Source organism: Camelus ferus, chromosome 4 (assembly GCF_009834535.1).
Source record: "Camelus ferus isolate YT-003-E chromosome 4, BCGSAC_Cfer_1.0, whole genome shotgun sequence".
Classification (NCBI taxonomy): domain Eukaryota; kingdom Metazoa; phylum Chordata; class Mammalia; order Artiodactyla; family Camelidae; genus Camelus; species Camelus ferus.
In genome coordinates, this window is record NC_045699.1 from 37,319,895 (window position 1) to 37,337,484 (window position 17,590).

At 35.5% G+C, this 17,590-nt stretch overlaps 1 long non-coding RNA gene across 1 annotated transcript; it reads right to left on the reverse strand.

Moving 5' to 3' along the window:
* Window positions 1-226: 226 nt before the first annotated feature.
* LOC116663387 lies at window positions 227-17,243 on the reverse strand. The gene is made up of 4 exons (XR_004319632.1): window positions 17,163-17,243; window positions 6,488-6,489; window positions 2,835-2,840; window positions 227-237 (listed from the first exon to the last, which is right to left on the reverse strand). It is a non-coding gene; the product is annotated as an uncharacterized LOC116663387 (long non-coding RNA).
* Between the last annotated feature and the right edge of the window lie 347 nt (window positions 17,244-17,590).

The window sequence follows — 17,590 nt, forward strand, 5'->3', positions numbered from 1 at the left end:
GTTAAAGCACAGCCTTTCTATCAAGACCTGGCTGGTGAGGAAATTAGAAACAGAGGTGGAATTAAAGTCACCTCCCTTGGAGATCACCCAGTTGGCATTTACTGAGGACTGCAGGGTAAGTACAAAGCACCTGGTGACAGCAGAGCAGAAAAACAGCAAAAATGTGTTCCCCTGAGACAAAAAAATGACATTTAAAAAAAATATATATAATGATCGTCAGGTTCTCCAAATACTTTACTCTCTGGTAACTGTGCCAATACTGTTATAAAATTAATTTCATCTTTGAAATTATTAAGATACAAATAAACAGAAATAAATAGGCATTTAATTTTTTACTAATTCCTTTAGAATAATTATGAGTTTATGAAAAGTTCAACTGATTTTTTATTACAGAAATTTATCTCTTCACATACATTGAAGTGATTATCTAGAATTGTTTAGTTTTTCACTTAACCTTGACATTTTCTGAATTCAGAAATAGGTGACGATTTATTTGTCATAGTTGCTCAAAGCTGTTCAGTTTCTTCAGGTTCTTTGATGAAAAAAGAGAATTAAAGTTCAAAGCTGCTTCATCAGCCTGATTCCCTGACATTCCAACTAGAATCCCTTCCTCACACCTGGCAGGAAACAACGCTGGCACCCTCTTGTACATCAGTTAAGATCTCTGGATTCCTGAAACGATTGATTCGTTCACCCTCTTTCTTCAATGCTGAAATAAGTGAGAAATTGAACATGAAACCTGGTTAAACTTTTGAATTATAGTAGTTTCCTTTAGATAGACAGTAAATCATTTCCCCTTTCACTAATTAGTGATAGGAAGAAAAGTATTGTGGATGTCAGGAACCTCAGATACCATGTCTTTAACCAGAGATCCAATCCTAAACCAAGGTCAAAAAGAATTCTAAGTAAAGCCTAAGACAATGTCCTTCAGGGCTGCGACATGGTGTTGATGGCAGGACTGATGAGATATGGCCCAACCCCACTCTCCTAATGTTGTACATAAGTCAGCCACATTTCCTAGTTCTCTTGCATCTAGTGGGCGAGATGTGACTAGTTCTCATTAATAGATCAAGAGCAGAAGTGTGTGTTACTACTGGGCTCAAAGCCTATTGTGTATGGCTAGTGAGTTAAGGGTTTTGCTTTTGTTTTGGTTTTTTTCTACATTTTCAAAGGGTTGAAAAAAAGATTATATATATATGTATATGAATGTGAACACATACACATATATACAAATATATGTGTATACATACACGCGCACACATACAACAAAGATCATATGTGGCTCACGAAGCCCAATTTTTTCATTATTTACTCTCTATCTGTATATGTGACAAAAAAAAAAACTATGAATTTATACAACTTCTGATTCCAAACTGACATCACAGGATTCATTTTCTCTTCTCAATTTTCTTTGATTTATAAGTTCTTTCTCCACCAGTGATAATCCCGGCTCCCTAGCCGGCCTCCCTCCCCTGGCTGCCCTGGGCTTCTTTTCACCCACCTAAGTTCATCCCAAAGTTCCCAGAAGGGCAGGATGGTGGGAGCACAGGGGCTCAAAGCTACTTTGGGCTCTGGGTGGTCTCTGAGGTCAAGAGATGCTGAGAATTTGGCTTTTTGAGGAAATTCTACAATTGTGAAATTCTTTCTTATCATTTGGGGAAGGGACTTGGAGAGGTTACTTTTTCCACATCCCAAATCTACAACTGTCTTCAGCTATTCCGGAAATTCTATTTTTTGTTTGAACAACACCTTAATAGGAAAAAAAGGAGCAAAATGATACAGGAGGTATTCTTGTAAAAAGTACACATCAATTTTTAGACAGTAAAACTATGATAAGCCATATCCATTATTAAATAATTACAAATTAAAAGAAACATACAATTTTTCATCTTTTATATGAGAGGCATTAAAAGGTTGATATAAAATGCTAACCAGATGTCAGAAACACTCTCATGCTTCACAGATGAGCCTGCAAAGGGCTGCATTATCTTCGGATGATACCTTAGCAGTGCCTGAACTTTCAAATCTACCACATCTTTTTTGACACAGCAATGCCAGATCAAGGTGCTTGTGTGGTTTTGGTTTACTTGCATATGTGCTCAAAGACACAAAAGTGAGTTTATTTCAGCATAGCAAAAGTCTGGAAATTGATTCAAGTTTAATAAAATAAACTGATGTAGTTCATGTTTTAAAAAGTGGAAGCTCTCACCTTAGGCATTTAGAGATATTGTTCCAACATTTATTGAGTATTATGGTTCTTAGAAATATTTTTAAAATAAATGTAACAGCAGAAATATCCAGCCTTTAAGAATCAAAAGTACTGACAGTTATGCAGTATACATTACACATTAAACTTGGTTTTAGTCTCCTTTTGTCTATTAGAGGTGGGGTCATAGTTGTATGCTTAGAGTCTCAATCTTAAAGAGCATGAATAAACTGAAAAATGATAAAGGTTTGGGATGATTAGATATTGTTGATCAATTTTATAAAGGCCTTTTCATTATAAAAAAAGTATATTTTAATTTTTGAAAATATTAAATACATATCACAATATTAAGAAGAAAATAGAAACAAGCACTGCTTACATGCTCATAATTTGATGATTTTCCTAGCAGTCATGTTATTTTTTTCTATTTTATACACATGTATGTATTTCTAACTTTACATTGCATCCTCAGGAACTTTATTCAGTATCACTAAATGTTTTACAAAAGAATGATTTTAAAAGCTGCCCATCATTCCACACACACTTCAATACCAGAATGTATTATGTATTTAGAATTTGTGTTGGACAAATGGATTGCTTGAGCTCTTTCTCTTTGTACATTTTACACATGCTGCTGTCTATGATGGTGCAATGAGCATCTCTCAGTATAAAGTCATGTCCCCATCTTTGAAAGCTGGGTACAAACGTGGTAAATTCCTAAAAGTCTGGCTCATAGAGTATAAACAATATTCCTTCAAAGGATTTCAAACTGATTTCCATAAAGGTGGTACCAACTTATTATTTTGCTGTAAAAGATCAGTGTGCTTAGAGTAGACATTATAGTTAGTGGTGGTGTTTAACAGATTTGGGTTAACATTTGGTTTAAGCTAAGACACTGCCTGCTGGTTTAGGATGGGAAAAGATTAGCCTTCGATTTGGACAAATTTGAGTCATAATCAGACTTCAGTTACTATTTGTGTGACCCAGAACAAGAAAGCTAACATCATTCAGTTTCATTTTATTTACCCAAACAATGATACTAATAACAATTATCTAAAAATGTGGTCTGAGAAATAAATAACAAATATAACACCATTAGGTTTCTGGACCAGGCTTTGTATTTAGTAAACTACATTTGTTATCATTATTATAGGTAGGTAAGGTAGGTAAGCAGAACAAGTGATGAGGAGTGAATTTATTACAATGTCATGTATCTATTAGCTACAATGTTTTATTAATACAGTCTATTCATTTATGTAACTGTTACCAAAATTTGCAATTTTATTATTATTATTTTTTTTGGGTGGGGGAGGTAATTAGGTTTATTTCTTTTTAGAAGAGGTACTAGGGATTGAACCCAGGACCTAGGGCATGCTAAGCATGCACTTGACTGCTTGAGCTATACCCTCCCCACAAATTTGCAATTTTAGATTAGGCATATACTATTGTAATCATGGTTCTTCTTATTACTCAGATGTTAGTGGAATATAGCTTCCCACTGAAAAATACCAAGTAAGAATAAATGTGAAACTCTTGGGACAAAGTCAGATTCAATTAATGTGGGCTCTGAAAGTGAACATATCTCTGTCACAAAAGCTCACACCTGTATACCATAGCCTTGCAAGATTCACAAGGAGCTTTCTGTTGTTTTTATTTCCATCACAACACTGAGCGCTAAATGAAAGTTGTGGTAGATGAGGCTACTTTTTCACATGTTACAGATGAGGCAAATCAGGTATCAGCAGAAGAGTGATTTACACATGGTCATAAAATGACATGTTCAATAAAATCCAAAGTTCTGAAGTTTCTTTCCACAGTAACACACTATATCCTGTGTGTGACTCCATTTTTCCAATAATCATGGAATTGAGTTGAATGTTAGTTGGAATGTTCAAAAGATCCAGATAAGCTTTTTTTTTAATGAATATTTCTAATACAAGTAATATATGAATAAGGCAAACAGAACTAAAGAGGGCAGACAGAAAGAATTGAAATACTGAAAAATCTGAATGACATAAAACTGATGTTCCCTAAATCTACTTGCCTGAAGTAATTGAATAGTTTCTTATGTATCTGTTTAAATACTTCTAATCCATATGCCAGACCATATATGTACACAAATACCTACATAATTATTTCTATAAGTGGCATATTATATGTTAAATTCTGCTCCTTTGGCTTATTCTAGCTAACATATCTTTTAGTAAAAGAATATATAGCACATTATGTTCTCATATTGCATAGTATTTTGTGTATGAGTGTAACAGTTTATTTACCCAGTCCACTGTGGATGAATATTTAGGTTATTTCCAGTTTTTTTTTAAACCAAGTTCTTTTTACTGTGTGCTATTGAAAGAAGGAAATTTTATAGAGAAATGCTTCTTAATGAAGTGTAAAATTATCTATGTGCATAATTTTGGGTATGTGTAAGAGGAAGGAAAAAAAGGAGAGGTAGAATTTTGTGGAAAACACAGGGTTTTAGCTAATATAGTTTTGCTGGTAAACCTATAGTTTGATCTTTCAATAGTTGTGCAATACAATAAGCAGAGAAAATGTTCACTACACTGAAGCCTGTATTCTCCCAGGTTTTTCACTCCATCAGTTGTTAGAGGAGGAATGATATCTAGAGTTGAGAAGAGAAACCCACAGGCAAGGTTGTTGGCTAATACAGCAACATCTTCTCCTATGATATCAAAAATAAACCTGGAAATGGAAACCGTGTTGGAGATTGTGTCAGGGAAAGGAAAGGTCAGGGTGAAAATTCTCCCAGAGTTGCTGCTCGAAAATGTTAATATGTACAGATTTGGATAGTTTAGATGGATGCATCTGAAAAAAAAAAGTGTTATATAGAAAAAGCTGCAATGGGAGTAGAGTAGCAATGCTTGGATCACTGAATGAAGCAAAATAAAGTGTTGTTCAGTAAGAGGAGAAAGGTCTCCTCTAATGCATCCAAGAGCTCCTATTTTCAGTTCCTTGTGTGGAAGCAAAAGCATTAGAGGACTAAAAACCTTGCCCAGAGTACCTGCAATTTGACGACACCAGGCTGTTTGTGGAGCTGCACTCTGATGGGTTTTCACCTTCTGTATGAGGTTCACGATGGCTTGTTTAACAGAATTGTTTTAGCATTAGTTTGTCAGTCCACGTAACCCAAAGGGCTTCTATGCATGGCCAAAAGTTCTAGAAATGCACCATCCCTTTCTCGGCCATCAAACACCCACCTGACAACATTAATGTGATTAAAAACAGCAAAATTTACCTTTCCATTTTTTTTTGAAATGCCATGGCTCTCATTTATGAATATTAGACACATTTTCTGGCCAGATAGCACTCAGGGGCTTGGGTTATCATTTATTTCACCATTAAAAATATTTTAAGCTTTAATGATTCAGATGTAATTAAATGTCAAGAATAACTTGACAAGGACCAGGAAATTCAAAGTAAAGCTGTGTTGTATCTTGGACTGTCATTTATTTTGCACTGTGAACCATTATAACTCATGAGTCTTTTCAAAGAAAAACCACTGTTTATTATTGAGTTCTCTTTGGGGAACTTTAGGGTGAATTATTTTATAAGTTGGACATTTTTTGTCACTTGAAACTGCAATGTTGTTTGTTTAAACCAGAAATATTCCCTATCTTGATTTACTTATGTCTAGTTAAAAATAGTCTTTCTGTGAATAAAACTTTAATAAGTAAAAGTTTTCTCTTGTTTTATGTTCATCTTACTGGAAACCTTACCATGACTGTACTGACTTTGAAATTCCAAGAGCTGCCCAATCTGTATTTTAGGACTGGCCCTGATCCATTCCCACTCAGCGTGTGTTATAAAAAGAAACAAAGAAAATGTGTCAGAACTGTTTAAAAATACAGAATTCAACAGATTCAGGTTAGATCTACCTGTTGCCAAAAACTTTTACTTAAAATGAAAAAAAAAAACCCAAGCCTATTTAAAAATAAGTCTGTTAAGTAAGGATTTACTATTGTATGCGTTATTTCTCTTATTTCTGCTGGTTGTGGTGGTGACATAGAGGATGCTCTAACGAAGTCAAGATAACACTGTGGTAGAATTTGAGAAAGAATGAAACCATCAATAATATTTCATTATTTGGAAACACTAGGAAAATACAAAAGGGCCCATCCTGAAGGCAAAAGAGTGAGAGGAAGAAACAGGAGGGCCACTGGAAGAATGGACTGGTCCAACTTGGCTGATTGCCCACAGAGGGCAATGAACCTGCTGATAGCATCTGATCCTCTCCAGCCCCTGGAGGGACCAAGCTAAGACTCCTGTCAAAGGGCTCCCCTGAAAAGCGCTTGAAACTCTCAAAATTCGTTCTCCTCTGTCTAGCTTCATGGCCTTGTGCTTCTCCCTGTTTCCTGGGCTCCTCATTGATGATTCTTTCCTGTCGCTGGTGCAGCCTTGCCTCCCACGTGGGTCATTTGTATAGATTGACTTTCCTACTAACTTTTGAACTGTGCCCTTATTCCTTTGCTATTTTTACCCACTGTTGGTAAAGAGACAACTGTGGCAGACCACCTGAAAAATGGCATTTCTTTCCCAGTCCTTGGAATCTCTCATTCTCATACATTGTCCTGGAACGTATCATTTATCTAGGGGAAATGAATAGTTAACACTTTCTCTTCCAGTCACTTTATTCCAGCGTAGCACTTTGAAGGTGATCGGAAATTGACTTTTGAAATCATGCTTTATTCTTTAACAAACACGAGTTACTTTTTTCTATCGATGTTTTCTTTTTTCTTTTTAGAAAAATTGTTGGCATTATAATGTGCTACATTAATGTAATTATTTCAACTTACAGTTTATCAAATCAGCAAAAGCAATCTTTAAATCAGTGTCATTTTTAAGCCTTAAAATAAGCAGTTCTCTGAATTTGGACAGCTTATTTCTGGCAGTTTGCAGATGGACAGCCTCATGGCATTGCTGAATGTATGCATTAGAACATAATTAGCTACATATAAAGATAGGTTCAGCTCTTTCTAAATGGGTTAATCAGTTCTCGCTGAATTCAGAAAATATAAGGGAAACTCAATGCTCAATGTTTTTACATTTGTTGGCTAAGACTTTAGATAAGCTGGATATAAATAAATATGTACCCCCAATGAGAACTACTTCTGCCATGTTCAGCCTTTCTATCAAGTTGTCAAAGCATGACCACTACCTAGTCACATTCCAAGAGACTTCTTGGTTCTGATTTTGGTTTGTTTTCATTTGTAATCAAGAAATTAACGTTTGCATCATTAAACAGAGACTCGTGTAGTGCACTGCCTTTGCAGGCTGGTTTTGAGGGAACAGGGTTCATTCACTTGCTAGTAAGTCCTGTTACTAGAATACCTTCTGTAAATCAGTTATAAAGTACAACTCAATTAAAACAAGAAAACTGGGCTGCACCTCTGGCTTGCATTCTGTCCCCTCCTGTCCCCTGGCTCTTTGGTGCCTTCTGCTCTACATGCCATGTAATGTCACTGTGACTTCAGGGCTCTGTCTTTGCTGTTTCTGTTCTCTCCATAGGTGTTCTTATTCCGTCCTGTGCCTTCGAACACTATCTACATGTTGATGGCTCTGCAATGTGTATCTTAAGGACTGTTCTCTCTCTCCTCTGTGCTCTGTCTTCATCTGGATGTGCAACAGATGTCTCAGACCTGCCCCAAACAGAACTCTTGATTACCTCTCACCTCAGACTTCCATATGACTATCCCCCACTCCCCAGTCTTCTCAACCTCGGCAAAAGACATCACCCATCTACCAAACAGATCTCCAACAGAAATCCTGAGAGCTATTCTTGATGGCTCTCTTTCCTTCAACCCTCAGTCCAATCAATTAGAAGTACTATGACTCTGTTTCTTCTAAATATCTCAAATCCTTTCAGTTCTCAATCTTCACTGCCACTTTTTATCATAAACCACCATCATCTCTCTCCTGCCGAACTATAGTAACCTCCCAACTGGTCTTCCTGCTTCCACTTACGCCCCTCTTCAAAATTTCCTAAATGTAACTAGATCTTCACATGCCTCTTATTTTTACTTTTTAAAATGTCATTATGAAAAATGTCAAACATACTCAAAAATAGAGAGAATAGTACAATGAATCCCCGTGTACCCATTGTCAGATTCAATTATTATCCATTACTCTCCTTCCCAAACATACTCTGAAATACTTTGAGGTAAATTCTAGACACCACATCATTTTATTAGTATATATTACTGAAAGATACAGACTCATTTTTTAAACAATCCTATAACATTAAATGTCTATTAAGTACTCCAATTTCCATGATTGTCTTAAAATATTATTTAATAAGTCAAAATATTCACATATATTTGGTTGTTTATTGCCTCTTTTTAATTTTATATTCTCCTTTTCTCCTTCTAATGTATCTGACAAAGAGACCTGTCATTTGATCTGTAGTGTCCCTCACTCTGAATTTTTGTAATTGTATGTCCACTTGAGTGGTGTCCTTTAACATCTTCCTCTGATCCTTATGTTTTCTGAAACCTAGTAGTTAGATTAGAGACTAGAAGGGATTCAGGTTCATATTGCGGCAAGAATAGTTCATAGGTGACATTTGTATTTCCTAGCGCAACACATCAAAAGCCACACAATCTCTGGTTGTCTTCTTTTTGAGATGTTAAAAGGGATCATTAGGTTAAGGTTTTGTCAGCCCGATGCATTTATCATAATGCCTAACTCCACCCATAATTAGTAGTTTTAGCTATTGCTGATGATTGTAAACTAAATCCATTATTTATTAAAGGTTGCAAAATGGTCCTATACTAATTTTTCTTCATTTATTTGCTGAGATACATCTATAAAGAATAACTCTCTCATTATCTAAGCTGTTAATATGAAGGTGAATTTGTACAGGAAATGCAGGGTAAATGGGAGTTTTTTTCTCTTATTTACAGAGTTTTAGAAGAATGGATTCACTTTCTAGCATCCTTCAAGGTAACTGATATTTTTCTTTCTTACTGTGTATTATTATGAAATCATAGATTTTAATTATTACTGCTGTTGTTGAAATTGTCCCTTTTTTGGCCAGTTGAATCCCTTTAAATTGGATCCTGATCTTTGATGACATGACAAAATATTTCTGCTCTTTCTGGTATGGTAAGGTTTTCTATGCTTTCCTTGTACATTTCTTGCCTCACACTTGGAAGCAGCCAATTTTTAAAACTCTGGTTCCTTTAGGATAAATGATATTATTAAATACCTTAATTTAATCGCTAGTGATGCTGATGGCTACTGTGCTGGTCAATGTTTTTGGACTTTCTCACTGGACAGATCATACAAAATAATTGGAGATAAAATACAACATGAGGTCATGTCTAAATTTCCAACTGTAATATTAAATTTGACTTTATTATTCTTATATTTGCATGTCTTTTCTTTTATAATGCATATCTTGCATCCTAACAACAGTAGCGTAAATATTTTTTGCTCATCCTAATACGTGTTTGTTTAAATGATTTGTTTATTAAATATAGACACACACACAAATAGATACAAACTAACAATATAATTATAAAAATGAGTTCAGATCTTTGCAATATTTTTCTCCTTAGGCTACATCCCTAAGGAGTCATTTGTACACTGGAGATGTACAAATGACTATGTTTTAAAAATCACTTGATGTAACTGCCTCTCTGCCTTTTGGCTAAGATCAAGTTTAAACTCACTTAATGTAGTGCCTGTTTGTGTGGTTTAACCCCCTGATACGCAGTTCATTTCATTTGTTTCATTTTGCTGTCAATTCTTAAGGATTTCTTTCTGCTTATATTTGTTATGTTACATTATTATACAAATATTTACACAATTACAAAATCAAAACTATGAAACAGAGAGAAGTCTCACTTTCAACCTAGTCCATTTCACCCTAGTCTCCTCCTTCCCTTCTATGTAACTATTTTTTTTTAAACTAGTTTTTGATTTATGCTCCTTTTTCAATATAGGCATGTTTGTCTGATGCCTGTTTATTCATGTTTTCCCCTTTCTGGAAGATGAATGATAACATATTGTACATACTTGTCTCCCCCTCACTTTTTTACTTCATGGTATATGCTAGATATATAACCATTAGAGACAGGTTCCTCATTCCTTTTTAGTGCTACATAGTATTCCACTTTGTGGATATACCTTTATTCAACCAGTCATCTATTTGTGGAACTTTGGACTGTTTCCAGTCTTTTACTTTACAAATATTGATTGCTTTCCTATCACTTAAAACCCTTCAATGGCTTCCTATTGTTTTTAAATAAAAATCCAAAATACTTTCCAGAGCTTACAAGGCCCTGCATATTGGGTCTCTATCTTAGCTTTCTCCATCCTCAATCCATACCTTCCCCCTCTGCCTAGTTACACTCTAACTGCACAGGACTTCTACTCCCACTTAAAAATGCTTTCTTGGCACCTATCTTCATAGCTGATGTATTTTCATCCTTCAGATTAGGGAAGTTCAAGTGCTACTGGCTCAGAAATATCTTACTGAACAGTCCCACTTGTGGTGACACTATAGTTATTCACCAGCTAATCACCTGTTTATTTTCTTCGCATCATGTAACACAACTGTAGTGATATGTGATACATCACCTGTTATTATTATAGAACATCATACTGAGTTACATTCTTTGTTCATTTGTTGCTTGTTCACCCCATCTAAATGTTCTCCTGACCAGTGAATAGTTCACTTCTTCTATAGCATCTGACATATAGTATGGTGTCAAAAAAGCATTTGTTGAATGAATAATCGAAGGAATCAATATCAAATAAAATAAGCCACTGTGAAAAAATATCTAAAAGGCTTAGCTGTTTAAAAATCCAACACAGTACTAACTTGACTCTTTTTACACATTACCATAGCATACCCAAAACTGTATGCTTTTCACAAATGCCAACACCATGGGATTAATGTGCTTCTAACCTGACTTGAGTATTATCTCTCCAGATGGTCGTATCTGATGCTGTATTACTTTAGGAACCAAGGCAGTAACATTTATCTGTGATATGTAACTCCATTAAACTGTGAGGGCTTTATACTGATTTTGAGATTCTAGCTGAAGGTTTTTACTATAACCAGGTTGGTGTCCAGAAGTGAAAGTAGCTTGGAGACATACAGTTGTCCTACCAAGAGAGGTACTATTATTTCCATTTTAGAGATGAGAAAACTGGGCCTTAGAAATGTTAAGTGATCTGATAAATAGCACATATTAAGTGACTTTACTGGAGCCTAAATCAGGTTTCCTTAACTCCAAATTCATGCTTTGCATCTGGATACACTGAATATGGAAACATAACAAAGTGGAGTTTTCATAACTTCTAACCACTAATAAGTCTATCATATATGTATAAATCTATAAAGTTATATAATTTAATAAGAAATGTTACCAACTTTTACAAAAACTTATACTTCTATACAGAAAGTCTGTCTATTCTGGTGTATTTTCATTTACTTCTATCTACTCAGCCAGGAATTTTCTCAGACTCCATAATTCAAACACCTAGGATTTAACCGCATGATAAATTTCCGACAGTCTCTACAGTGTTAAAAGTATTCACAAATACTCATAAGTTTCTGACCTAGTTAAAGTCTTGTAACTAAGTTAACTAGTTTTGAAATGTTCTCTTTTTTCTGTTACAAAGCAGCCTACTCAGCATTCCGCCATTCTCTCACTCACTACATCTGTCACTTTTCTTTCACTGTCTTGTGTCAGACTGCCATTTCACTCCACAGCCTCTATCAGACTGCCCCCCACGTTACAGAGAAATGGCCTAAAATTCTAAACTGACAGAACCTTTAAAAGGCCAGGTACATATATTTTTCCTCACTGTAGCCACAGCAAAAATATCCAAAGCATAAAACTTATTTTAACAAGAAACTCAAATTTATATCAAATTGTCTTTGTCACAAAGCTCTGGAATTCTGTGTAAGAAAAAAATATGTATCCACCGTTATTTATTATTGTCTTAACAGCCCTTGTTCTTTGTGTGGTTAGGGCTTTGGGTACAGGCAAAACATTGAAAACTACAGTACTTATTTTACTTTATTCCCCAAACTTCTCTAATTTTCAGAACCACCTGGAACATACAATAAACATAGAGATGCTGAAACTTCATGTTTCTTGCTCAGAGGAGATGGTTGACCAGGGCTGGATTGCAGCCTAGGAATCAGAACTTTTTGAAACAAAGAGCATATGATTGTGATGCTAGGCCTAATTTGGGATTATTACAGGTCTAAATGCTCTACAGTTTACATTCAGAATTATCTGGAGGCAAGAAATATATTTTTGTCAACCAAATAATGTTCTAAAACTTAAATGTGCATGTGAATCATATAGGTGTTCAAATATAGTTTCAGCAGATCTTGGGCAGGGTCCGAGATTAAGCATTTCAGAAAAACTCCCAGCTGATGCCAGTGTTGTTGGTTTGTGGAGAACAATTTGAGTAACTCTCAAACCTATGTGATTTTTATTGTCACCTGGGGATTAAAGAAAAAACAACCTATTCCTGAGCCTCACCTTGGCCAAATGAGATCAGAATTTCCAAAAGGGGAAAGTCAGGATATGCGTATATTTTAAAAAATGTACGGGTGAGTCTAATGTGTAGCCAGAGTTCAAAACCACAATTCTTAATAAAAATGCAAGTGGGAAAGAAAATCAAAATTTCCTTTCTGTGATTGTTAAAGTTATAGAACTCATGCTACCTAAACCCCAGTGTTAAGCAAAGACGTAAGCTGCCTACATAGATACTCTCTTTGTGAAGGAGAACTACGGTTATCACCACAGCCCTTCCTTTACATGTTATTAGTAGGCAAATAACCGTGCAGGCAACTAGGAGAGAGACTCAATACTCATTTTATGTGACTACAATATTCAGGGTACAGGTGAACTACAAAGACTAGAGTTGCTATCCATGGTCCTGGTACTATGCCCCATTTATTTTTCTCAAATTTAGGTGTTAGAGTTGTCAAAGTTTTCCTTACCTTATCCTCCCCATCTACATATGAAGCAGTAGATGGTTATATTGCGGCTACTTTTGAAAGCACCGAAAGAGAAGGAGAGAGAGAAAGTGAGAACAATCAGGGCATCATGAAAGGTCATTTAAAATGAAAAGAAAACAGTGCTGTCATTTCTTCCTGTCAGTAGAGCATATAATTCTCTTGAAATTTGTAGTGACACAGGTAAAGTTACTGTATATTACTGTTATTTTATTTTAAAAATACACAGCACTGTATGTTACTGTATATTTCATTTTTTCATAAGATCATCCATAAAACTATTAACTGATATTTTTGTAGCTGCTACTTTTTTTCATTTGTATCCAAAAAGTGGCAATTTTTCCTTTATTTCTGTTTAAAAATAAGTTCTTAAAAAGCAATTCTGAATTCTGTTTCTCGCTATGAGAGTAACTGACCCTCCCACCACAAACAACCAGAACACCACATAAAATATAGGAAAAAGCTATGTTCAGATATTGGAAACAGGCAGCCCAGGGCCGTTATCCTTGAGAAGAGGAAGTGAACAAGATGGGCACTACGATTTCCCTGGCTTTCTGCCTGGAGGCATGTTCTGGCTCGTGACCCAAGAAGGGGCTCTCATGCAGAGCACATCAGTCTTGCTGAAATGAGATGACAGAAGTCAGAGCTTAGGGAAGCTAAGGTGGCTGGAATTTGGGGGACAGAGTATTAAAAAAGAAGAAAGATACACAAGGAATAGCTTCAGAAATCTGCAGAGGAGTCACATTGAGCCCATTGCTGAATATTAATCTGCACAGGCATAGAATGAAATTCCATCAGGCTGGCAGAGAATCACCACACATGTATATGCTGAACAATGAGCAGAGCCTACATAGGACTGGCAGCCACTTGAGTTACAACAAGGTTGGAGAGATCTTGCTGAATCCTCAGCGCATTCAAGATAGATTCCTGAAGAGCAGTACTTTAGTAGTGGGGTGAAAACTAGTCCTATGGCAAAGCTACACCAGAACAACCACCACAAAGTAAGAAGTATACCTAAAAATATTAGGCCCATCCACAAATTACTTAACTGCTTGCCAAATAAATGTCAATATTCTTCGAAAGAAGTAACATACATCACATGTATTACTGTACAATGTCTAGAATTTAATGCAATATTAATAAGGATGCAAAGAGGCAAGAAGAACCTGACCCATCACCAGGAGAAAAAAAAAATCAAACAGTAAAACAGACTCATAAATGACAGATGATAAAATTGGCAGCAATGATTTTAAACTAGCTATTATAAGTATGTTCAAGGATTAAAAGCTATAAATACAATGTTAAGAGAAATGGAAGGTATAAAAAAGAACAAAATGAAAATTCTGGGGCTGAAAAATACAATATCAATTTTTTTTTCTAATTTTTGGCCATTAAATAATGACTGTAATGCAAAGACTTTTTTTTTTTTCCAATCTCCTCTCCGATGTACCCCTCTTCAGGGACTTTAATTACACATATATTAGGGTATTTGAAATTGACTCAATGTTCACTGATACCTTGTTTATTATTTTTTCCATAATTTTTCTTCTGCTTTTCATTTTGGATAGTTTCCAATGCTACATAAATTCACTTTTTTTTCTTTCCTTGCAATGTGTACTCTTCTGTTCTTCTCACCTAGTGTATTTTTCATTTCGGACCTTGTAGTTTTAATCTCTTGATATTTTATTTGAGTTTTTTTTTTTTTAATATCTTTCATGTATCTATTCAACATTTCCATCTGTCCCAACATTTCAATCTGTACACACCGAGCACTGCTCAGTATTCACTCAGTGAAGACTCCAGAGGGGCCCTCTGCAGATCTCTGGGGCATTCTCTCTGCAACTTTCTCTTCTCAAGTATCTGCCCTGCAAATTCTAGCAACACTTGACTCCCTGAACTCCCAGCTCCATCTTCTCAGCTCAGAGAGTTTTCCTCCCTTTGCTGCAGCCTGGAAACTCTTTCACAACAGGAAATTAGGGCAGTTGTAGGGTTCACCTCCTTTGTTTCCCACCTGTTAGGGTTGGCTGCCACATTTGCAATGTTTAAACAAACACTGTAGTTTCACATAAACGCTATTCTTCCTTCTTAGTTTCCTCTTTATATCCTTTGTGACTTTCATGCATGGCTGTTCTAGTCTCTTGAGCTAAGTCTATTTTTTAAACAGAGGGCGGTAAGAGCAAATACTCTCTAGTGGAAGGGGCTGATCTTTGTGTTTTGTGAGCACTAACTAATTTAATTCTTATAGCAATGCAATGAGCTATATACTGTTATTATTGTTTTATATATAAGGAAACAGCCAGAAAGTTATGTAACTTGCCCAGGTCACACATCTTAACTGGTAGAGCCAGGAATTGAATTCAGACAACCTGGTTCTAGAATTCATGTTCATTGCTACTGTGTTTTGCAATAGTGATTGCAGTTTTTATGTCTCATGTTTCATAGTTTTCCATAGAAGGAAAGAAAACCAAGAAAAGAAGAAAGGAGGGAAGGGAAGAAGGAAAGAGAAAAGGGAGGCCAATTACTCTACATTTGTGACGGGAAATTATATTCTTTTGCTCAACATCCCTATTATCTACCACTCTCATGTCAGACATGCAAACTGAATCTTCTGTTTACTAAAGTATTGATTTATTGAAAGTTCTGCCACAATTATTTCAAAATAAGATATTAATGTTCAACAGCCATCTAGAGGATAAGTAGACAACCTGGCAGAATCACAACTGGGAACCTGGAAGTAGACTACAGCAGCACTGCAACACCCACGCTGGGGCACTTTTTTCTTTCCTTTTGGCTTTCCATTTTGTTTCAGTACACATATTTCAGCCTCACACATTAGATTTTCAAAGCATCAATACATCTGGGTTCTTTTATCGGGGGAAGGAATATCTTCTCATCCTTACATTTTCTAGGGGTGAAAATCATTGTGGGATATATATTTAGAAATAAATTTGTGCACTTAGCCTTGGTATGTGAGACACTGAAGACACTGAATAAAATTCCAACAAATTATTGTACATCAGTGTTAACACAGTTTCAGTTTCTAAAAGCAATATGACACTAGAAATAATGAATGCAGATTTCGTTGGTGATTGACCTTCTTAGCCAAGGAAGAAAAATCTAAATTTTTGGAATCACAGTGAATTTTAAGGACTGGCATCCCCCCCTTTTTTTTTAGTTGAGGTAAAACTTACATACAATATTGTATTAGCTTCAGGTATACAATGATTCATTAGTTCTATATATTGCAAAATGATCACTACAGTAAGTCTAGTTAACATCTGTCATGTACATAGTTTTTTTCTTGTGATAGGAACTTTTAAAATTTAATCTCTTAGCAACTTTCAAATGTGCAATACGGTGTTACTTCCTAGGGCTGCCATTCTGTACGTTACATCCTGGTGAGTTATTTATTACTGGAAGTTTGTACCTTTTGACCCTCTTCATCCATGTGGCCCACCCTCCACCCGGCAACATTTTAAATTTTACCTTGAGTTATTGTTTTCTTTTCTTTCTCTTAAAAAGTAGTCTTTTTACTTTTCCACAGGAGCAGTTATTTACCTAACTTTAAAGTTAACCAGTTCTCTGACTTATAAGACTTCTACTGTATTACAATGATCAGTGCTACTAAATGAATGTTTTGTCTAAATAACATCACATATTCTCTGTCATGGGGTACACCCAATTTCCTTAAACCCTTGACTTGCAGAGGCTGCTTTCTATGGGGTTATTTTTCCCTTTAAAAGGAAAAATTTATCCTGGGTGGCAAAAAGAATCTCTGATTTAGTAGAATTTTAAGGATTATCATCCAATAGCAGTAATAATGTATCCTCATTACTTATCAAGTGTGTTTGAACTCATAGAATATATCTTAACACTGTTCCTCTTGAAATTTAGATCAATTTTCTCTACATTATGTGATTTATTATGCAGACTTGAGAACACCAGATAAACATGTTAGGCTTTCCTCATCTCTATAGTTATTCATGGACATGGCCTTTCTTTAACAAAGGTAGTGTACAGAGTGTCTGTCAGGCTCTTCATATTGATTTATAAGCATTATTCAATTAATTCTCCAAGTACCAATAGAGTAGATGAAATGAACTAGCTCCTTGGGGCTATTTCAGGTTTTGCCAATGGACGGCAAGAACCAGTAAAGAGATATAAGTGCCTTAAAATATTCCTAAAATGACAGCATTAGAGTATTTGGAAAATAAAATTTAAAGGTAAGATGAACTAATAATAGAGGAATGCTCTTAAGACTTTCAGTAACATCCTCTGCCTATTAAATTATTATCTACATGATGCTTCTCCAACTCCACCCATTTCAATGAAGATCTAGCCATGGCTGTCATATAAACAATTATGCAAAACTTTGGGAC